General features: G+C 35.4%; 1 long non-coding RNA gene across 1 annotated transcript; it reads right to left on the reverse strand.

Annotated features, from left to right (window-relative positions):
* Positions 1-23464: 23464 nt before the first annotated feature.
* LOC147410588 (uncharacterized) lies at positions 23465-24024 on the reverse strand. Its single transcript, XR_015179399.1, has 2 exons — positions 23899-24024; positions 23465-23703 (listed from the first exon to the last, which is right to left on the reverse strand). It is a non-coding gene; the product is annotated as an uncharacterized LOC147410588 (long non-coding RNA).
* Between the last annotated feature and the right edge of the window lie 615 nt (positions 24025-24639).

Genomic DNA, 24639 nt, shown 5'->3' on the forward strand with positions numbered 1-24639 from the left:
AAATGTCTATACAAGGTACATCAAGCGTCAGGCTGGGGGGGGGGGTCTAGCCTCATCTCTAGTGCTTTGAGTTTCTAAGATTGCTCCTAAGGAGGAGCCGACCACAGCACCAAAGTCGGAGACCCTGGAAGAGGGTAGATCATGCATCCGCAATGAGCCATCAGAGTCCGTGAAGAAAACGTCGGCATCCAAGGGAGCATCTTGCTCAGTCGTCCTCGTAAGAAAATCAACGCTTGGAACAGATTGTCCATCAAAAGGAGATTTCTGAAAAGAAAAGTAAAAAAATTTAAGTAAAGGTATAGAATATGAAATGGAATAACTAAAGTAACTTTTTTACCTGAGGAGGTGTTGGAGGACAGGTTGAGGTGCTCGCACTGCCCGAAGTCGATGATAGTCTTGAAACAATCACAAGAAGAACAAATCAAAACAGGTGATAACTAGCTATGATCTACACAAGATAAGGGAATAAAGACATACAATCTTGGTCTACAGGTGGGACTCCTACATGGCCATCTCTAGCTCCAATTCATGGATGTGAGTTGCCTGCTCCTTGATGCGGGCCGCTTGTTCCTCAATCTGAGTAGCTTGGGACTCTAACTCAGCCTAGGATGCCTTCACCAATTTTCTATCTCCATGGATCGGATAGCTTATGCCTTGATGATGTAGTAATGCTCTCGAAGGCGACAAAGATCATTGGCATGAGATCATAAATAGATAAACACTAAGAACAGTTATAAATAGAAAGTCATAGAGAAAGAAGACAGGGAACAAAACTTATACTGTGATGGCATACTCTTAAATTAGGACCCCTCAAATCTTAGTGACCTCGACTCGAACAGTGACAACGGGCATAATGCACCCAATGGATACCTTTCTGAATCAAGCCAGAAAGTCACCATCCCTCACTAGTCTAATATCATCTATGCCCCTATTTTGGACTAGATACTCATCCACCGTCATAACCCTAGAGATGGGCCTAGGTGGTGCGGTAGGGATACGAATGCTTTCATCGTGCTAAAAGAACAGATGCCCCCAGGTAAAATGTGTAGTACTACTCGTTGATGAAGTGGGAGTAATGCAATCTTTTGGTGTTACGACGATATGCATTCTTCACCTCTTGCCTCCCAATCACCATGCGGGGGAAGTCTCATAGAGTAATGGAAAAGATATTCAAAAGAAAAAAATTAGACTACAAGTAGAGAGAACTTCAAGTCAAAATAACAGAGACAAAGGTTATGATTACTCATATCTCGAAGGCGAAATCGATCGATGTCAGCGTGAGCACTCCGAAGGCTACTCCGAATCATCCTAACATCCCGGGTTGCCCAAAAGTCACCCAAAGGATAACCCTTATGAGGGTGACATCGTGTCAATAGGTAGAAAGGGAAATATACATGAACGAATATCTGGAAGAATATGATAGATGTTAGAAAAGTGAAATAGAAAAAAAAGAAAGTAAAAAGGGAACAAGATGCACGATCTTACCTCAATGAATTTTTAGAAGAGGTATGTTGTAATCTCTACTCCACGGGGTGTAGTAATCTTCTCAGCTACTCGATTTAGGCCCACAATGAGGGTGTTGTAGATCAGACTCCCCCAATCAAAGTCGTCAATGTGATCGATGTCCCGTATCACAGAAAAAAAATGGTTGAGATCGAAGAGTCATCCTCAAAGAAGAAGTAGCTGTAGATCAAGAGGAGGAAGCATATGCAGTAGACGAAATCAAAGTCATCAACACCAAAACGAGCCGATCTCTTTCTATAAGTATGAAAATCCCTGTCCTCTCCCTCAACGCGTAGGAACCTATCAAAATCTTCGTGATGACTCTACCCATCTTCCCTACCATGGAGGCAAAGACTCTCTCGATACCCAATAACTCGTCCACCATGGGGATGGTTAGTAGGGACGGGGGTACAGGCTCTCCGTCCATCACGATGCTTGTAATCGCAACAAAATTTGAAGGTTGAATGTTGATCCCCGCCTCCAACATGTAAAAAGAGTGCGTCACCAAGAACCACCACTCCACTATAGCCAAGTTCAATGGATGATCAACCTTGAAAGCAGGAATCTGTAGGAAAGCGCTGAAACCAACGTCGCAAATTGCATATGGATATCATTTGAGAATAGAAAAAATCATCAATCCATTCGATATTTTGAGTTCATGTTCTTAACAAAAAATTTCGAATCCGAACAAACAGGGGTTCAGTCTATTCTTTGCAAATCTTTACATGCAACTATACAAAAAGTGGTAGTTGTAGACACCCTAATTTGAATGGGCTCCCATTTGAAAGGATCCAACAAAATTACTTTTTTTTTCCAACAAAATCTGTCAACGGACCTAAAAGCTCAACTTTTTGAAATTCAGTATTTTGGTCAAATCGAAAGGTCTTAGGACCCATAAAGGCCTCATGGACCAACAGTAAGGCCTTCTAGACCCACCAACTTCTCAACTTTTTACCCTTTTAATCCTGAACTCGGACACATTCTAAACCCACTCAAGACCCACTAATCTTCAACCCTCGAAATCTCATTTTAACCTCATCCTAAAACAAGCTAAGCCCTAGCCAATATCTTAACCTAACCTAACTCAAGCCAATGCAACCCAACTCTAACCTTAGACTCAAACCAATGCTAAAATCTAAGCCCTCACCAAGTCAAAACCACATTCAAATCAAACCTAATCAAGCTTAAACCCAAATCCATATCCATATCCATACCCATGATCATAGCCAATCAAGATCCATGCAACCATTGATAATCAAGGGGACACTTGTCATAACCACCACTCACTTCCCAAATCCATCTACCCAACCTCATCATCATTCTCTAAAGAAAAAAAAAATCAACCCACACCCATATTATAACCTACCCACATCATTTTCTCCAAAATAACCCAACCCACATCCATTTTTCTTAATCAACTCACCTAGCACACACCTCCATACCCCCTTTGGATACTTGTCACTATTTCCTCCACCCTCTCAAAATATCTACAACTACTCCCCTTACACAACCATTCTTTCAACTAACACCCACACCCTTTAACCCTACTTAACACTCAACCCATATGGGTTGAAATATCAACCCACTTGGGTCAAGAATGATCCATTGGCACTACTTTCCACATATACTCCTCCCTAACATAAAAAAGACAAACCTTCAATGCTTATACTTCATGCCATTATCTTTTAATCCTCCACCTTTGACATTTCTAACCCTAAAAGCAACCCAAGAAACCTATAAAACATCCCTCATCCCTCTCAAACATGGCTCATGCTCTCAAGTCCTAAGAAATTCTAAAGAAAAATTCTCAACCTCTCTTTACTCAACTCTCTTTACTCAACTCTCTTCTTAAACTTCGTATTCTTTAAAAGAAAACTCATAATAATTCTACTAAATACTTAAGAAGAAGAAGAAGAAGAAGAAATAAGGAAATAAGGTCTCAGGGTGGGTTAAAGAAAATATATTGCACCTCACTCTTTCTCCTCACCATCTCTTTCTTCTCCCTCATTTCTTTAATTTTTATTTAGAAAACCCTAAGATGTAATGTCAACCCTCCCTTACCTCTGATTGGTTGGATTTCAGTTTGATCGAAAGCGTAGGGGTTGAAGCCCCTTTTAAAAATAAAATTACCATATTTAATCCCTAATCACAAGTTGCTCACACACCACAAAATTGGTTTTAGACTATTGATAGTTGGGCCCTTCTCATTCCATGAGAATGGGCCCATAATCACAAAGCCTATGCTTTTCCTAAAATTATGTGAGTCTAAGGCAAGAAAACATGATAGGGTGAGAGAAGTGCCTAACATCTTTCTTTCACTCTAATCAAACCCTTACCTAGATCTTAGGTGGATCGGTATCCAAATTTAAAAAATAATTAAAAAAAAAAAAATCTTTCGAGTGACCATTCACATCTCTTCCTAAAAAAGAATGTCCTTGTAGAGGTGATCTTTAGATTTGAAAATCACATATTTACAGCTGGGTTTAGGGTCCTGGGCTAGATCATGGATCATGGGCCGTGTTGAGCGGTCCCAAAATTTGGGGTGTGATAGAAATCCTTTACTTTGGCTCTAGTTGAGCTATCAAAGTATTGAATATTCCATTTCCATATATATCGATCAAAGACTCCCCACTAAGCCATGGACTTGTCCACATGGCAGTCTTCTCTTCATTTCCCACCACAATTCTGATAAAGTTTTCATCATTTCTGATCTCATTTTTAGAATTCCCCTCCATGCCCAAATAACACTTTGGAGAGGTTGACAATGCCATAAATCTGTATTTGTCGTATATGTACTTCTCATCCAATTTGTCCACATAACATATTCTAGAAAAACTTCATTCAAATCTTATTTAAGTCCCAAAGTCGATGAATGCCAAGCCTACAAACTCAAAAGGAATATACACTCTATTCCAATGTATTAAATCAACATATTTATCCAAGGATGGACCACTCTATAAACCTTTATTTATGATAGACTAAAGTTTTTTGAGAACGTACACTTGTAGGGATATTGAAAGATGATGACTAATATATCTGAAAACTGGACAAATAATAACACGCCATAGGGGGGATTGATCGTTGTTCTATTCAACACATACTATGGACGTGTATTATGTGGCTGAATTGATGCTTTAACAGATCATCAATTGTACCATTTTCTTTTTGTCGTTTGCAAGTCTTCCTTTCTTGGTTCCCAAGGGCTATATTGTAGACTTACTGTATCTTTCCTCACTCATTATTTAAGTTTTGAATCAGAGGCTATGCCCCCTTTATGCAATGTCAATAATTTTTTTTTTTAAAATTTCATTGGCTTGATGGGCAAAAGATTGAGAAGTCTTTTTAACCCTAACATTGAAAACTTTGGAAGATTCGTTAATTAATGGACCCAAATACATATATAGGGTTTTCAATACTTTCTAAATGGTCCCCCATTTTTGGGCAATAACATTACAAGACAGTTAATGGATTTTTTCAAACTAATTGCCCCCTACTTTAACAATAAAACACCCTTTCTAACATCTTTTGAATTATCTAAAATTTTCAAAGGCAATTGTGATCCATTAGATATGTGACATGCAAATGATGAATGGAAAACAACAAATTCACAATTTCAAAGATTTAGACATAAATTTTGATGACATCGCCATAATTTTGAATTGTAAGTGTTAATTCTGCTATTGTTATTTATGTATATAGGATATTTCGTGGAGATTTAACCAGAGAAAAGCTCCTCACTTTGACAATGAACTGATCTTGGTAAAATACCCATAATTATATATTGTTCTCTATTTGCCATTTCTTGACATAAATAATTGAATTGGACCACAATTACAATTGCAAATTTGAGGTTAGTTAAAAGATGTGAGAAATTCTATTTTGGGTACCTCAAAATCTTTGTTTAGGTGAGTAGAATTTAGGTAGAATTTTTTTTAATAACTAAATTATTTAATTTCCGCTGGAATGAAAGAAAACTCTATAGTAGAGAGTCCATTAAGTAATCTCTCCAAAAATCTAACAATACGACAGTGGTGGCGAATGTATTAAACTTAAAATCCTTTGTCACATTCTGGTAACGAATCTCATACCCATTTTTTTTCCTTATCTTGCTGAGCAAGGAAAGGAACTCGTATTCATTTTCCTTATTTGACTTACATAAAATAAATTTTCTCCACTAAATTGTATATATATATGGAAATGTTGGGCACCCTACGTTTTACCTTATGTTTCACCCTATGGGTTGTGTTTTACCTGGATTAGAGGTTTTGGAATCAGTTGACTTTTGGTGAGGATTATCTCTATGGTGAGGAGATCATCCTCACCGGAAATCATCCCATTCTGAAACTTCTAGCCCCATATTTACAAGTTGAATAATCGTTGACTTTTTTTTTTTTTTTTTTGTAAACAACTTTTGATGGGGTTAAAAGTTTTGGAATGGGCTGATTTTTGGTGAGGATGATCTCCTCACCATAGTGATCACATGCATGAAAAATCAGCCCATTCCAAAATTTCTAATCCATCTACTACAAAACGTAGGTTGTTGAAGGTAGCCCATTCCTTATTTGATTTGCATAAAAATCATGTGTCTTTTTTGTGAGTCATTTCTAAGAGTCAACAGATCCCAACTGACAAATATATGTATATATATAGGGGTCCTGTTCAACAACAAACATTTTGGCAAAACATTTTTCAAAACATGGGTTAGAGGTTTTGGAATGGGCTGATTTTTGGTGAGGATGATCTCCTCGTGCCCCAATTTACAAGTTGAAAAATCGTGGACTGTCCATTTTTTGTAAACCATTTTTGATGGGGTTAGAAGTTTTGGAATGAGCTGAATTTTGGTGATGATGATCTCCTCACCGTAGAGATTATCCTCACCAAAAATCAGCCAATTCCAAAACCTCTAACCCATGTTTTGAAAAATGTTTGTTGCAACATTTCCCTATATGTATATATCCCTTGGCTGTTCAAACGTTACACCTGTTTTGGAAAAACATTTTTTGTCGTAGTCTTTGAGATAAGATATTTCTATTCTTTTTCTTCTACTTTTAAAATTTCCTATTAGGGAAAAAGGCCATCTCTTATTTGCACACCTGATGTATGTTTATGGAGGCCTAAGGCTGATTTGATTTCGAGTGCTGATAATCTGACTTAGGCACATGGCAACTCAATCAACTTTCTTGACATGACAGGCTTGAGAGCCGTAGATGTACTCTCCTCGGGATACATGACTACAGTTCCCCATAAAAGGGTGTAGTTTTGTTCCCAAAAAGAGCAGATCTACGGTTTCCAAGCCTGTCATGTCAGGTAACTCGATTGAGTATCCCATGTGCCCAAGTCAGATTATCACGACTATTTTATTTATTTTATTCCAATGAATGGCTTGTCTGTAATTATTGGGGGTCGATTTGCATGTTTCAATATAATGGTTCAGCTTAATTTAGAAAAAAGAAAAAGAAGTAAAAGAAATAAAGATGGGAATTGAAAGTGGTTGAAATCAGGTTTTGAATCCAGGTCTGTGATACTTGCTCGCAAAATTATTATTTACTTGATCAACATCTTCACATATTATGGTGTATTTATCAATTAAACATATAAAATCAGTCGTTGAGCTCAAATGGGTAACCAAATTAGCAATCCAAGACCACGGCCCTCTAAATTTCATGGAAAACCTCAAGTTCCAAAAAAATAATATTTTCCTTATCTTGTTGAGCAAGCAAAGGAACCCGTATTCTTTTTTCCTTATTTGACTTTCATAAAATAAATTTTCTTTTATAACTCTAGGTTGGTGGAGAAAATTAATTTTATTAAAGTCAAATAAGGAAAATTTTATTTTATATATATATATATATATATATGGGTGGTGTTCTTTTGACAAGATCCTAGATAATATTCTAGAAAAAGTATTGTCTTACATGGGCTAAAAATTTCAGAATGAGCTGATTTTTTGTGAGGATGATATCTATTATGAGAAAATTATCATCACAAAAAATCAGCCAATTCTGATATTTCTAACCCTAGTTTATAAGATGAATTGTGAACCGTCAATTTTTACTGTTAGTTTGTAACAACTTTCATGGGATTAGAAGTTTCAAAATTAGCCAATCTTTTGTGAGGATGATCTACTTACTATAGAGATCATCTTCACAAAAAATTAGTCCATTCCGAAACTTCTTAGCCGTATAAGACAAAACGTTGTCTAGAATGTTATCTAGAATGTTGTCAAAAGAACGCTAGCCTATATGTATAAATGTTGGGCACCTTTTACCCTACGTTTCGCCTTACTTGTTTTGTATTACATGGGTTAGAGACTTTCGAATGAATTGATTTTTGGTGAGGATTATCTTTATGATGAGGAGATCATCCTCACAGAAAATCAGCCCATTCTAAAAATTTTAGCCCTATATTTAGGAATTAAATAATCGTGGACCATGCATTTTTTGTAAATAACTTTTGATGGGGTTAGAAGTTTAGGAATGGGCTGGTTTTTGCTGAGAATGATCTCCTCATCATAGTGATCATCTTGAAAAAAAATTAGCCCATTCCAAAACTTTTAAAACATGTAGGACAAAACATGTATGGCAAAACGTAGGGTGCTGAATGTAGCCCATTCCTTATTTGAATTTCATAAAATAAATTTTCTCCACCAGCTTGGAGTTATAGATATATATAGGAGAGCGTTTGGATGCCCTAAAGAGAGCCAAACATTCTGCCAAATATTTTTCCAAACATGGGTAAAAAGTTTCGGAATGGATTGATTTTTTGTGAGGATGATCTCTATGATAAAGAGACCATCTACACAAAAAATCGGCTCATTATGAAACTTCTACCCCTATTTTACAAGTTGAAGAATCATGGACTGTTCGATTCTTCACCAAAAATCCTCACAAAAAATTAGCTCATTCTGAAACTTTTAACCCCATACATTGAAAAAATGTTTGGCTCTCTTTAAGGCCTCTGAATGAACACCCCCCCCACCATATATATATATATATATATATATATATATATATATATATATATATATATATGGGGACGATTTATGCACTATAGTAAAATAGGGCTATAGCGACCGACGGCCAAGTATTCCTAAAAATGTCATTATCGAATCACCCTTAGGCCACCTTGGTCGTTGGTGGTTGTCGCTAAAGGCTCCATCGCTGTATGTATTATCGACGGCCAAGTACTCCTAAAAATATCCTTATATGTAGGACTTATAACGACAGTTGCTAGTGGCCGTCACTATAGGGTATTTAGTTTTAAAAAAATATTAGGACTTATAACGACAATCGCTAGTAGCCGTCGCTATTGTATTTGTTTATTTAAAAATATTAGGTCTTCAGCTACGGTCACGGCCGTCACTGTAAGAATAATTTTTTTAAAAAAATCATGATTTTATACATACACCTCACATTTTGCTTAATATTGGAAATACCCCTGTTTTGAAATTGCTGACATACCCCCCTTGACCCCCGTCTTCTAAGTAAACCAAAAGGAAAATACTCAAATGCCTTCATCTTGAATTCATTAAAATTTCTAAAATCTAAGAAAGAACATTTCTATAAAAATCCCTCCATTACTTTCGTTGGCTTTTGTGAAAGAAAGCGGGTTTGATGCTTCATATAGTCCTGTCAGGAAATGAAGTTCAAGGAACAGTTAATTAAAACAAGAAAGACATTGAAATACAAATGAAAGGCTTGTAAAAAAATTATTAAATGAAAGGGAAAAATGGTAACACATACCTGTCCACGGTCAAACAATGCTGCCAAGTTCAAACATCGGATATGTGATAATCACAAATTGAGCTGCTTGGGCAAACAAGTTGGGAAGCTCAACAGCCACCTATAAAATCAAGTTCATGTTAGCAAAACAGATGGGAAGCATTAAAACTGCTAAAAAAAAAGACCTGAAAAAAATATTTGGTTCATTGTTCAAATTTTAAATATGGACTCAATGAGGTACACAAGACACAAATAAGTCATCTCAAGTGTTTTTGCATCTGACTCAATGAAACCACTTGACTCTCAACCCATTTTTTTTTACCTAAATAAGTTACTTATTCATTGAAAAAAGATTGAACCTGTGCAAATGAATAGGCCCATAAAGAGTACATTCCAGCAAAATTTTCTTGGTATAGAACAGTTTGTTCAGTTGAAACGAATGGTAAAACTAATGAACAGTTGTTTATGCCCAAGAACTCTAAAAAATATAACATATAAAAAGAAGAGCAGAACTGTACCCCATTAAACGTCAATGTAGATAGATAACATAGATCAGAATGGAATTTATAGCTATGGAATGAATAACATGAGAAAACAATAAATGGAGAAAGTAGAACACACCTGATTATCCCATACTGCTGTAAGTATGCCACCAATTTATTGTTCTGGTCAGTTCCACCTCTAGTCCAGATTCATGGTTAAATTATCATAAAACAACTTCACAACAGTATAATAGGTTAAAACAATTTCTGTAAAACATATGGGTTCCACAATGATTTCTTAACAACTCAATAGAATCAAATTCGACCAACCTCAGCAACTAAGGACAGCAACAGCTGGAGCCATTGAGTGTAGATACCATGAGAATGTATAATTAAATGAATATGAACCAGTTTTGTAGGTACCTTCCTAGCCAAGTCCTTAATTTTTTTTATTTTTTATTTTTATGAAATAAATAATTGTTTATCATGCTTGGCCAATTCTTCATAGAGCATCAGTATCACAAACAACCTATTACTTGTTGATGCACAATTCATAAAGATCATAGAAGTAAAGTAGAAGCAAAACACACAACAAAGGAGAGAACCTATGTAATGACTTGAAATCCTAATCAAGGAAAGAATTTTAGATCTGTGTATTGATTTAAAAGTATAGATTCTTAATTTTTAATATTTGAGGAAAATTAACTTCACCAATAGATTTAGAAGGATCGAAAAACATACTTTAGCCTATAAGCACGCCGAAATCTGAAGTCGATTGAAAAAATTATCAAATCCTCGAGTTTCGTATTAGATATTTTTCTAATAGGTAAACGACACCTTAAATACGTAATTTGAGGAAACCTATCATACCATTAGATTTGTGTCAAAAAATCACCCGAAATAGTATATAAGTTTGTCCAATTCGGCATTCGGGAAAAATAATTTCCAAAATGACAAGTATGTTCCAACTTAAGTTATATAAATATCTAAATTCTATTAGAAAAATCAGATTTTTCTTATTCTTCTCTCCAAATAAATCTCAACCATTTTCCTTCAATATTTGAAACTCAGATCTACACTAAACGAGAACGATCCGAGGTTAGGCGCAAGAAGGAAAATTGTTCCTCTCGCCGAGGGTTATGCGTGAACGCAAAAAAATCCATTTTTCGTCAGAAGAAAAATTTGAAGATTGGTCGGAGGCGATTTTAAACTCCGTTCAACCGTTGAAAATAACTTGATGTAGGTTGCCTTCCCTTCTACCTTCTAGTTATGCGATAATTTTATAGAAAATCCATATGATTGTTGATAAATCGATCGTTTCATTAAGTTTATACATATTTGAATGATTTGAATCATGTTTGCATGCTTATTTATGATTGATTTTAGTTCATTTGATGTAATATAAGTATTTTATAGTTGGTATAATATTTGGATTGATTTTGGACGAGTTTCGACGAAAAATCAGTAATTCGAAAAAGTATCCGAATGTTGAGTTTGATTCTAATTTATTTTGTGTTGCTTCCATATAGTATGTATACCCATTTCCTACATTTAGTTCATTAAAAATAATTAAGTATTATTTTAAGCTCTTTAATAAATAAATAAATAGTTCGTTTTCAATTTCGACTTTGAAAAATCATTTTTTTAACACTTAATTAAATTTTCATAGATTTTTAGCTTTTATGTCTTATGGTTTTATCTTTGTTTTCTAGTCTCTCGACTCAATCAAAACCATCGAATGAAATTGGTTGATGCTTTATGGATTTCGAATTACTTTAAAAGTAAAATTACTTTAATAGATATGTAGGAAATTAGATGATAAATTGATCGATTTAATTGATGGATGGATAAAGAGAACGTATGTTCTCGACTGATTGATGGGACAGTGCCTTCTGTTCTACGTAGTGGCCATGCCACGTAAAACGTGATAGATAAATAGAGGGATGAGATGGTTGATGGATGGAAATGACTGATAACTGTCACTGGAAGGCACTACCAGACTTTATTTGTATTTTCGATTAAAAAGAAATGATATATTATATACAAAATAAATTACTTTGTTTACCAGTAAAGATTTGTAGAAAATCCATAAAGAGTGACGCGTTGCTGTGTATCCGGAAGCGGCGAGTCAATCTAGGATAACACTAGATGTCATATGCTCTTCGGTAGTATGTGATACCTTAGAGCATATTATAGCTTATGAAATCCGAGAATTTCTCCTACTTATTTTCTGGGGAACGTTGTGTGTAAAGGCAGTCTCTGTATAGTGTAGAGCTAGGCGGGGTTCACATGCATTGCCTCTTGATAGGTTTCGGCGCGAAGGGTATCCTAGGCTAGTTAGTGATCACTATTAATCTGTAGTCGTCAAACGGTCGACCTCACCGTTAGTTGAACTTAGTATTGGGTTCTTGGTCAATGGTCAGTATGAGCCGGATAAATGGTCATCCAACCGTGGTATGCTAGACCGGCCCCAAAAGTAGATTATAACGATGGGATTCCACATCGGAGGTTAAGTTTGGAATATCGTATTGTCATAGCCGAGGCGGTTATATCGGCGTGTTCCTCTGCTCTCTTATCGATTACACCGCCATGTTCTTATTATGTATCTTTTCTTATTTTGTGATGTTTGATAGATGTTTTTATTTGAAAGATGCATAGGTTACTTTAAATGATACAAATGATAGGTTGAAATTATTTAACTGTTTATTGAATATGCTTAGACATTTATCGTATGTTACATTATGAAAAACTTACATTATTTAAGTGTTCAACTGATTACTCGTGCATGTATGACTCGTTGTTAGAACGGCGTTCATCCTGCTGAGTAACATTCTCCTGTTACTCACCCTATCCTTCCCTTTCAGATTATTCAACTTTTGAAGAACCGTTCTTTGATGAGTCTTTTGAGGAGGTCCTCGAGGATGATCAGATTGATGTCTTGCTGCCACCATGTCTTTGAGGACTAGTAGAGGATCCTAACGATTTTTGGTTGTAGATAAGAAACATGTTAGTTTAGAAATTTTTGTAACCTGATGAATTATGAGATTAAAGATCTTGACTTATATCAGTGTCTGTCGATTCCTTCTGCTTACTCTAGACTCTCGTATAGATGTTAGTTAAATGTTTATTCCGCTGCGTATATTTTCTTTTCATAAGTATTATTATTTATGAATGTTCTGTCAGATTGTGTGATTGATTACCTCATACCTCGAGATTTTAACCGATGAATCATAGGGATTCGTGTTGGGATTTCGGGGCGTGACAACCTAGGTAAAAGTCCTGTGCAATCTCCCTTCCAAAATATTTATAAGGGATTTTTTTACCTGCTATGCCAAGCACACCACAAATAAGGCAAGTGGTTGGATTTTTTTAGTTCTTATTGTTAAATACTTCTGAGAATTCATTAAGTGCATCAATGTGATAATAGCATAGGTACCTCTGAAGTGGAGACCATAGAGCAACTCTGAGAGCTTTATAGTGTTTGTGCCATCTCCACTATCTGACTTTAGGAGTTCTGCTATTGCAGATTTGACATGGGATCCTCCTACCAAGAGCAAGACCTGCAGCTGGAATGATAGACACCCAAAAACACAGCTGCCACCTATGCAATTGGAATTAGGAAAGGATATTGGAAATATTACAATTAACAGTTCACTAACCCTCAATTCAAAGAATATTGGTCATTGAATCTTAGTACATGTTTCTTACCAACCCTCAATTTCTTTGATAGGGATTCCAATAAATAGAACCCCCATAAATCCCAGACATGTTGCAATTTAATTGAAGCTTCCATAAGTACCCCTCACAAAAGAAGGTGAAACCTGTTTATGTAGACAAGGAAATAATACATAATAACATTAAGGACCAACAAAATTTTCACTCAATAGTCATATAGCAATAGCAGAACCATCTTCCCTACCTTAGTCACATAAAGAGATGTAACATATGGACTAAGACCCATCCCAATTCTAACTAATAATCTCCCAACAAGCATACCCTCAAGAGTTTTTGCTAACACTAATCTTATACCTATAAAAAAATCTCTCTATCTATCTATATATTTGAAGGCCCTAACCTAAAAATAGCCAAACATTTTTGAAAATAGGGGTTAGTTTAGAAATCTGATGCTGATAGTCACGTATAGCATTGGTAGCTTCTACTACAAGTTTCACTGAGAAAATCCAGCCTGGGAATTTTGGTTTAAAAAGCTTCCTGAGAATTTTTTATACAAGGCTTTGATGATGATGAATAACATTGTGTTGAATGCCTTCAAGCAAAATTTCAGCAACTTCTCACTGGATACATACATGGACCATTGACAAACAACTATCCTGATATGCATCGATTGTTTATCTATTCACAACTCAAGCTGAGAAAACATACTGAATTATACATAATTATGTACCTGAGACATGCCTCCAATAGAGAACATACATAAGAGATCATGTGTTTTTTTCATAAGTCCCTGAAACCTGAACCTATATGTATATATGTACTATATATGCACACCATGATGACATGTTTCCCAGAAAAATATCAAATAAGTTTAACACAAGAAAGATATTCAAACAGTTGAACCCATAACATGATCAAACATCGTCCTGTGGAGCAAAGTATTAGTTCCAAGTTTAGAGCCACCTCATATTTGTAAGACAAGAAAATGGACATTATAAACAATTAATCAAAGACCAACTTGGCCTACCTTTTGTGTGTCTTTGCTATTAGTGATTGGCTTATTCTCATTCTTCTCCAGTATGATGTGCAGAAAACTAGTGTTTGGTACATCTTTTATTATGTGTCACTTAACAAGAAAACTAATACTCCATTTATCTCGCTGCCAGAAATTCATATCCTTGAAGAAGTCAATAGGTCCAATCATCTCTACAACACCACATAACTACCTGCTTGCATTAACCTGCACTTGAATAAACTTTCATCAGCAAAACAAATACAAGCATACATTTTTTTTTATGTAATGGGCCACCATATTCCCAATCTTTTATTGCTTTGACACGATCCAAGGCACATCACTTGGATCACCAACAAGTCCAAATCATAAAAAATGTAACATCCAACATTAAGAATAGGAACTTACAGAGAATAACAGGAATAGGGGGACAACCACTTGGCTTTCTAGTAGTAATTCTCTATGCGTCTTCAAAGGCAATGTCCAATTTCTTGTTTCCATTAAGAGTACTTGACCAAACATTGTATTTAATGCTCTTATGCACATCATCCTCACTATAATGCTTCGAGTATCAATAATCAAACAAACATTCAATCAGGAAAAAATAAACATTCAAGCATGTCTTGTTAAAAGAAAATTACCTTATTTAGAAATTAACGATACCTACTCTTTTATCCAGGCTTAGGACCGACAAAATATTTAATTTTACATTGGTGGAGTTAAAATAGGGGTTAGATACAAAAAAATAATTATTGGTTAAACTATATGTATGTAAAATAGTTTAAAGTGGAGAAATTAAATGTACCAAAAACTAAATATATTTAGTTGACTTTCAAGGTCCTTGACTGGGAGGATGACCATTAGGAAACATGGTGTGGATGTATAGGGCTATATGCTCTTGGACTTGGCTATGCACCTGACTATGGATCTCTCTTTGCATTTACATATGCGTCTGCATCTCCCTTTGTAACTCAGCAATCATCTCCTCATGTTGTCAATCACGTTCCACTTGCGTGTTTTGCATCTCATTCAACTGGGACTGCATCTCAGCATAAGTACTACTATGAGATGAGTTAGAAGCAGATGTAAAGACCGAACTCGGGGTCGGGCCTAGGCCATATGTACATATTCTATCATACCGCTCTGGTCCTATCTCCTCAGTAAATATCTTCTCGCTTATGGGAGTAGAATCAGATCCTCCACTATCTTTATGTTTTTATTATTATATTATTTTGTATAAAAAAATATATTAGTAATTATCTTATAATGAATAATTTATCTTACAATTGAATTCTTATGTACAATAAGCTCGATCGATTTATGATCACTGTAAGACCCATTTTTCCTAGTATGGATTTTCTTGAAAACTTTAGTCCAAGTAGGTAAACTATCATCTTCTTGGCCTATAATTATATGAAAAATAAAACAAAGTAGTATATGTCTTAGGTCAATTAAATATTAAAAGAAAATGATATAATTAAAATAACCTATAAACATATACGCACCATGTCCGATCGGTACTATGCACAACTCTTTGTCCCCCCCGTGTGTTTAATTACTTGGTTTTTCTTATTCTTGTTATTTTTTTTAAATTTTTTTTTAGATAACCTGTGTGGACATAGGATTTGCATCATTTTTGAAACGTCCCTCCACTTTGGGGTGTTTTGAAGTCGCCACCATTCATTTTCGGAAATGGGTGTGAATGGTCACCCGAATTTGTATTTTTGAAAAAATGTCATTTTGACATTTTTTTGATGACTCTCATAGGATAAGGTGCATGGTCCAACTTTTGATTCAAAGGTAAGGGGGTCCATTTATGGAGTAGGGAAGGTGTAAGGCACCCTACTCCATCCACGTAATGTGGTAACCTCGGATTCGATTTTTTTGAAATAAAAAGAAAATGAAAATGAAAATGAAAGAAAATCGGTGTGTGCCCTCAAGTGTGAGGGGCTTTCGATATCGGTTCAAATCATTGAGGGCACCCTTATGAGGAAGGGGCCCTTTTGTGATTTAAACCATAGTGATGTGTGCAAATGTGTAGAGAAAGGGAGAGTAGAAGAGGGGAGTTGAGGGGGGTGTTCCTTTTGTTAAACCCACCTTGACCTTCCTTGACTTCCTTTGATTTCTTTTTCTTTACTTGATTTGTTTGAGAGAAGGTTGAGAGTTGTGAGATGAGTTGAGGTAAGTTGAGAGTAGAGGTAGTAGAATGGGTTAAGAGAGAAAGGTTGAGAGAGTGATTTCTTTTTTTTCTTTTGGAGGGTTGGATGTGGGATTTTTTATTAGTTGTTGGATATTGGATTTTTCATTAGGGATTGAGAGTTGAGAGTGATGGGATTTTTATAGAGATTGTGGGGTTATTTTGAGGGTATAATGGGGTGAAGTGAAGAAAAATGATAGAATGGTTATGAGTTTGAGAAAGAAGTGGGTGTAATTTAGAGGAGGTTGGAGGGTATTTAGGGAATGGGGGTTAAATGGGTGAGTTTTGACCCAAATGGTTTGGATCCAACCCAACCCATTTGGGTTGAGTGTTTGGTGAGGTGAGTTTAAGATGGTGGTTGTGATTAAATGGTATTTGATTTAAGAGAGTGGAGGATTTAATGGGGTGGTTAATGATATTTTGGGAGAGTGAGGGAGATGATGACATGTGTCAAAGTGGGTAGAAATGAAGGGTTGAGATGAGTTGATATGAAAGGATGAGTGTTTGATTTGAGAGGATGTTGTAGATGTAGGTTTTGTAGGGAATGATGAGAGTAGATTAGGGGAGGGTGATAGGTTATAAATGTTTGATTTGAGATAATGGATATGATAGGTTAGGGAGGGTGTAGATTGTAAGTGTTTGATTTAAATGAATGGATAGGATAGGTTAGGGTAGGGTTATGGGTTGAATTAATTTTTGGAGGGAAGTAATGGAGTTGGTTGGTTGATTAGATAAGAGAGGTGGAAGTGGGTGATGACATGTGTCACACCTTGATGATTGTGGTGATTGGTTGTGATGTTGGATTGGGTTGAATTGGGTTTGGGTTAAATGATTTGGGCTTGGGTAGAATGTTTGGTTGGGCTTAGGTTGTTAGTTGAATAGGAATGGATTTGGGTTGAGTTGAATAGGCTTGGATAATGGGTAGATTAAAAATGGGTTTGGGCTTATGTTAGATTGGGCTTGGGTTTGGTTAGAATAAAAATGGGTTTGGAGATTGAGTTGAGTAGACAGTTTTTGGTCCGTGAGCCACGTAAGAAGCCTTAGGCCATTTATTGAAAAATGAATTACAAAATTCATTGGATTTTTGTAGGTTTAGGCCTCGGAGCCCATTCCAATTTTTTTCGATTTTTTGGGCATTTTGTATCAAGGGCCCGGTCAAATTTGGGTGTCTACAACCTGCATAAATTTATTAACATTACAAACACATCCTTCTTTAAAAATGATTAATTAAGAAATTTTTAATAATTTATACTTGAGCTTCGAGGGAATCTAGAAATGGACAAGTTAAGTCCAATTGGCATTTGAGAATCTTGTAAGAATATATAGCAATCTCTCCTCATTTGTCTTATATTTTCGGTAATTATTCTTCCAATCACTGTACCTCGTCGACGTATGTTGCATCACCCACTTCTTCTTTGAATCATCAATTTCGACTTTATTCTACAAAAGTACACAATTTAAGAAATAAATAAAAAAAATGATATTATTAGAAAATGACAAACATATTAATTTATATTTACCTAAATCTCTTGCCACAATGAGTCCTTTGAGTGCTTTGGAATGCTAGCCTATTTCTTGCATTGCAAAGGGGCATGGCCAGAATGCTTAACAATAGTCCCTAATAATTGGGAAAAATAACCAGCATTCTCCCTTATCATCTGATCATATTTATTCTAATCTAATGACATCTTTTGACCTATCTTCTGGCTAAAATTGCCCAAGCCTCGCGTAGAGCCTCTCCTCCTTGTGCTCATAGAAGCTAAAAAAATGAAAACATAAAAAAAAAAAAAATGTCAATGATAAATTATCTAGACGCACATGTCATTAATGATAATACATGATATTCAAAATAATTTAATATAACATATCATACTTGCACTACTAACACTATCTCCGACATCCACGGATGGTCCAACTCTAGAAAATTCTTCACGAGACATATCTAACGAAGCAATTCATAATAATGAAAATTAATATATTCACCAATTAGAAGGAAATTTTACTTAACAAACTACCAACCATTTAAATAAAAACAATTTACATAACTACTATCAAAACAAATGCTTAATCTTTTTTTTATAAGTAAAGATTTTATTGAAAAGAAGACAAGCCTAGATACTATAGGCCTTTCACTTAGGGAGATTTCAAAAAAGAATTAATAATCCAAAAGAGGGTGTTAGGGAAAACTGCCTTCCAAAGATTCTCATCTCTAATTGAATCAGATTTTATGGGAATTATAATACCGAATAATTACCTCTCAGGCCTCATTGATAATTTGTCTGATTACCTTTTTCAATCTTTAAAAAGAAAAAATACTAGTAGGCCCTGCACGTGCACAATCTATAGTTGTAATATAAATCTATAAATCAGTTTCTTGTGAAATCTCTACTGATTAATCAGGTACTTCTGTCTTTTGTGGTAATTATGGTTTAAAAAATTGAAGGAAAACATGTTTGACATTTCAAAGAGTAAAAGGATTTGTACAATATTAGTATATGAAGCCCTAAAAAAGTTCCAGCCTCCCTATTAAACATATTCAGTATTTTTTAGCAACCTATTGAATTTAAGCTGAGGACATGCTCTTACTATAATCTAATGTGGGAGATTAATTTGTTTTGCTAAACTCTTTTAAGGATTTCTCGTAAAGATATGAATTCGTAATTAACCACTCTAGAATGAAGGCAAGTCCAATATTGACTAAAATAAAAAACTGACTAATTCCAAGTGGTTAATGGAGGTGAAGGTGGGTTCAACGGTATTTGAACTCATAATCAACTCCCCTCAAGCCTTTACCAACTTAGCTGAGTGGCAGCCTTCAAATCCTCACCATAACTCATTGTTCTTATTAACTTACTCAGAAGACCAATACAAGACTAATTGCATGGTAGAAATCTGAAATTAATGGTGAAAGGATGCTAAAAAAAATGAAGGTGACAATTATAATTTCACTCCGCATACAAATATGCAGACCATTGGAACTAATATGTTCTTGAGTTGAATACAATAGATATTAACTATACCCACAAGGCCACAACTTTGTAAAGCCTCCATTTTCCTAAGAATAAGGTAAATTGACCATACTTACATCTTAAGTCACACAAAAGTGAGTTCTTGGACATTTAAAAGCCAAGAAAGAGCTTAAAGATTTGTCGATTATTATTTCGTTGGGAAGCCCATATTGACCGGTGATTTTGTTTTTGACGAATTTTATGACGTTACTCTTCATGACGCTAGCGTATGATGCTATTTTGCCCACTTGGTAAAGTAGTCAATGACGACCAAGATGAAGTGATGTTCGTTTGATGCCTATGGGGAGATTTGTCCAATAACGTCCATAAGTTTTGAAGGTGGAATGTTGATTCTATTAGCATAGATTTGGCATAGGTGGCACTTTCGGACATACTGATATCAATCATTTTCCATCGTCTTCTAGTAATATCCCATCCTCATTATCTTCTTAGTGGGTATGTGACCATTCATGTGGGGTTTACAGACTCCAGTATGCATAATCTTGATAAGTTGTTTGACTTCTACTTCTGCCACATATAGAAAAAGAATTTCATAGTGCGAACTTTTGTACAGAATACTGTTGCTCAGAAATAATTGACTAGCCAATTTCTGAATGATTCTTCGATCATTTGACATTGCATCTGATAGAGGTGTCTGGTCTTCGAGGTATGCCTTGATGTCTAAGTAGACAATAGGCCAGCTTATCTTGAATTCTAATCTGGGTAGGATCAATGACTAGGTCTTTTGAGATATTGATCATGGAAGCTAGTGTGGTTAGGGCATTTGTGAATTGATTCTTAGCTCTTGACATGTATGTGAATAAAATCCTGATAAAGTTTGAGCTGAATTCTTTGAAATACTCGTGATAAAGGATCAATCTTTGCTCTTGGGTCTTCTATTCTCTAGTCATCTAATAAACCACCAGGCTTCAATCTCCGAATACGTCGATTTCATCTACCTTGAGATCTATTGCAACTTTCAATCATATTGTACACACTTCGCATTCTGTCTTGTTGTTGAAACATTGGAATTTCAACCTGATAGCTATCGACACATGGGACCCATCTAGCTTGATCAAGACTTCCCCTACTCCGTTCCCTTTCTATTTAGCAATTCCGTCAAAATATATTTTCCAGCTTAGTTTTTCATCTTCATCCTCAACCTCAATGAGTAATATGGCTTCATTAGGATAGTTCATCTTTAATGGCTTGTAATCTGGCAACAAGTGTACGACTAAGTAATCTGATATAGCCTGCCCCTTAATGGCTTTCTGAGTGATATAGGTGATGTCAAACTTAGACAATAGCAATTGTCATTTTGCGGTGCGTCCTATTAGTATTAGTTTCTTGAAAAGGTACTTTAAAAGGTCCATTTTGGCAATGAGAATAATCGAGTAACTGAGTAAATAATGACACAACCATTGAGATGCTCAAACTAATGCACAACAAGTCTTCTCGAGCGTCGAATATTTCACTTCATACTTAGTAAATTTCTTGCTTGGATAGTAAATGGCTTGTCCCTTTCAACTTGATTCATCGTGTTGCCCCAGTATGCATCCTATTAATGTTTCTTGCATTACTATGTACATTAGTAGAGGTTATCTTGATATGGGAGGGACAAAGACTAGTGAATTGAGTAGATATTACTTGGTCATGTCGAATGTTTTTTGATAGTCTTTATTCCACTCTTTCGGTACATCCTTTCAGAATAGTTTGAAGTCCGGTTCATAAATTGGTGTGAGTTGAGCAATGAACCTACTAATGTATTGTATTTTGCCCAGGAATGCTCTAACATGTTTTATTTATTTATTTATGAAATAGTTTCTTTCATCTTGAGGATATACTTGATCTTTGTTGGGTTTATCTCGATTCTTATTTTGGTGTCAGCTGACCTGCTTCTCTACTGTGGGTGGAGGCGCGCGAGGCCAAATTCCCCTTCTTCTTCTTCCTACCCTAGTCAGAGGAAAGAATGGCCTCAATGACAGAGGTGAGGGAGAGAGGATACTCCGAGAGGTCAATATTCATGGCGTCAGAGGACCTTAAGGGCGATAGAGAAAAGGAAAGAGCATGTACAGAGACAAAGGGAGAAGGAAGGCCATCCGAGATTTGCTCGGCTTGATCAAAAGGAGCTCGTCGTGCAAGTAGTCGAGGCAAAGAAGAAAGGGAAGGATAGTTTAGATTGTAGAAATCTATGGGTCCTGACTGAGGAAATTCTAGAAATTCCTTTAACATTAGCTTACATTATATCTGTTTTTATAATGTTATAGTTTAGATTTCTTCTTTCCACTACTTAGTTGGACCCATAGATAGTAGCAAGCATGAATTGGTTGGTTGCTGATGCATATGATTCTTACCACAACCGTGAGGGTTTTGTGCGATAGGATGAAGATGAGGGCAGCTGGGGTCTGTTTATTAGTCTATTAATGTAGATCGAGATCAAGTAATGTAATTATTTGGGAATCATACCTCAAAGATTCACCAAAACATGGAGGGTATATCTAAATTACCTTTATTTTAAAAATATTCCTTTTCATTCTTGTTCTGTGATGGGCAATTTTTCATGTCAAATTGTATTGGTATGTTCTATTTTTCTTAGTGAGTTCTCAGGAGAATTAGAGGCCCAACACCAAATAGCCAAAAATCTGGGGTTGAGTTTCTTGAGGCGGAAGCCATTACTACCTACACGGAAAACTGAATAATTTAAGAATATCAGATTATTTGGTAATTTGTTAGATAATATGGTTGAGACATAGATACCTGAGCCAAGCACTAAGAAGATCAAGAAGAATGCACCCAAGAAGCAAAAGAGAGAATGTGTATATTTCTTTGCAAAACCAAGGTAACATTGCTAAGTGGGGGATGAAAGAAGGGGACAAGGTTTGCCATGCCTAACATTGGTATCATATAAAGTTTTTTTATTAGATCACCAAATCTTCTTTTCTTGATCATTTACTTGATGAAGCAGATAGATGTGGGTGATGTAATTTGTGAGATAGAGACAGAAAAAGCTACCCTCGAGTTTGAATGTCTTGAAGAGGGGTAACATTTTTTCCCTATTGTGTTCGTTTATTGGAAGTACATCTAGAAGATTCAATTAGAATTTTTACAATGATTCATATTTATCTGCTTCTTTCATCATTTTCTTAAAACTCAAAAGTTATAAATTTTTATCAAACACTTCCCTTCTAAGCTATCTTATCTCATAGACACTTTTTGTGGCTATTGATTCATTTCATGATGTTATATTTCATTTCTGCGCCACAGAGATCTGAAATTCCATTATATATATATATATAGGTAGATAAAACTCATGTCAGTTTTTGTTGGATATATATATTCTAAGTTTGTTAATTTTGATTGAAACAAACTTTTTCACTTGATTGATGAATGCTTTGTGCTGTCATTGAATATACTTGCCTTGATTTTGTAATTGAATTCTCTTGTTGCTTATGGAGGATTTGCAAGAAGGAAAATGGTTCTGCCCATCTTGTCTATGTGGCGTATCTGACGAAATTGAATTCAAAGGAGACATCAAATTGTCTACAGAGACGAAAATTCTATATTGTGATCAATGCGAGCGTGAATGTGAGTTACTAAAATTGATTTTTGTTTGTGTTGAAGTCCAATTTTATGTAGATCATGTGGGTTGCATTGGGCAAGTAGGAGTGATGAAGCTGGATATTGTCCAAAAGAAAGTTGGTTTTGCAATTGAAAATGTGGAGGGGTACTTTCTGCATTTTTTTTTAGTATGAGTTTAACATATTTTTGGTGAATGGAATAATGATACCTTTTGCAATTTGATCTTTATCTAATTCATTGATCAATTCTTATTTATTTCTTCCCCTCCAGCACATTCTGTCCAGATGTTTATTGCTTTAATCATGGTTTTCCCCTTCTAGTAGTATTGTATATTACATATTAAAGAAAACAAAAAAAATAAATAAAAAATAACCTATATTACTGATGGAATAACTACTGAATGAAATCAAATTACCTCCCAAAACTATTGTACTTCTGACTCACCAACCTTCTTCACTAATGAACTAAAAATGACATCAGAAGAACTAACAAGGCAAACACCATCTCGCTTCCTTCCTAATCATATCTGTTACAAAAAAATTAATAGCAAATTATGGTTCTTACTCATAACAGCCAAGTTGCTTGGATGATCCACCTATTGGACTACCTCACATCCTTTTCACATGGTATCTTACTGAATTAGGATGCCTAGCAATAAACTCGTAGAAGGAAAAAAAAAATTCTATTTATGTTGCAAGCACAAAAGGGGACAGAATTTTACCAATTATAGTGGCGGAGGAGTATGCTTGCTGAAATTCTTGATATGGAAAGAACTGTAACTATCCTTGTGCTATCTTCCTCCTGACGTTGACGTATCTCAGCCTTTCTCAAAATTGTATAATTCTGCTAAAATGAGAATAGAACATGTTGAATTGAAATAAAATAAAAACAACAAATATAATAGGAAACAATTTTTTTTTAAAAAAACATGGGATGGTAAGGGAGAAGAGGATAGAAAAATTCCAATCCTCTTCTACATTAAAGTTGAAATGACATAAACTCTATAGAATCCAAACACACATATGGACACATATACATATGCATATCCCTTAAAAATGGTAAATTTAGAAAAACATGCATGCATGCATCTATGTCATATGCTTAAATATGCCAATTTCACAAAACAAGCACTACGTGAAAACTAGAAAACTGGACAGAAAAAATTGACAGGCCAAGGCCCATGGATTTTAGAAACTGAATTTTGACAGTCTAGGATCGTCAAAATTCTTGATGTTTCCAGATTTGACGGCTTAGAATTGTCGAATTTCTCCCATCCTTCATTAATTTGACAGTTTTGACCTGTCGAAAATAAAAATTTGATAATGAAAAATTCGACGCCAATTCAACCTCTTTTTGTCCGTCGAATTTTATGAAATTTGATGGGCCAGGGCCATCAAATTTGGGCTTTTTTCACATTGTGAAGACCAACAACCACACAAAAAGAAAAAAAAAGACGACGAAA

The sequence above is a fragment of the Akebia trifoliata genome, chromosome 1 (assembly GCF_017979445.1).
Source record: "Akebia trifoliata isolate Shusen 1 chromosome 1, ASM1797944v1, whole genome shotgun sequence".
Lineage (NCBI taxonomy): Eukaryota > Viridiplantae > Streptophyta > Magnoliopsida > Ranunculales > Lardizabalaceae > Akebia > Akebia trifoliata.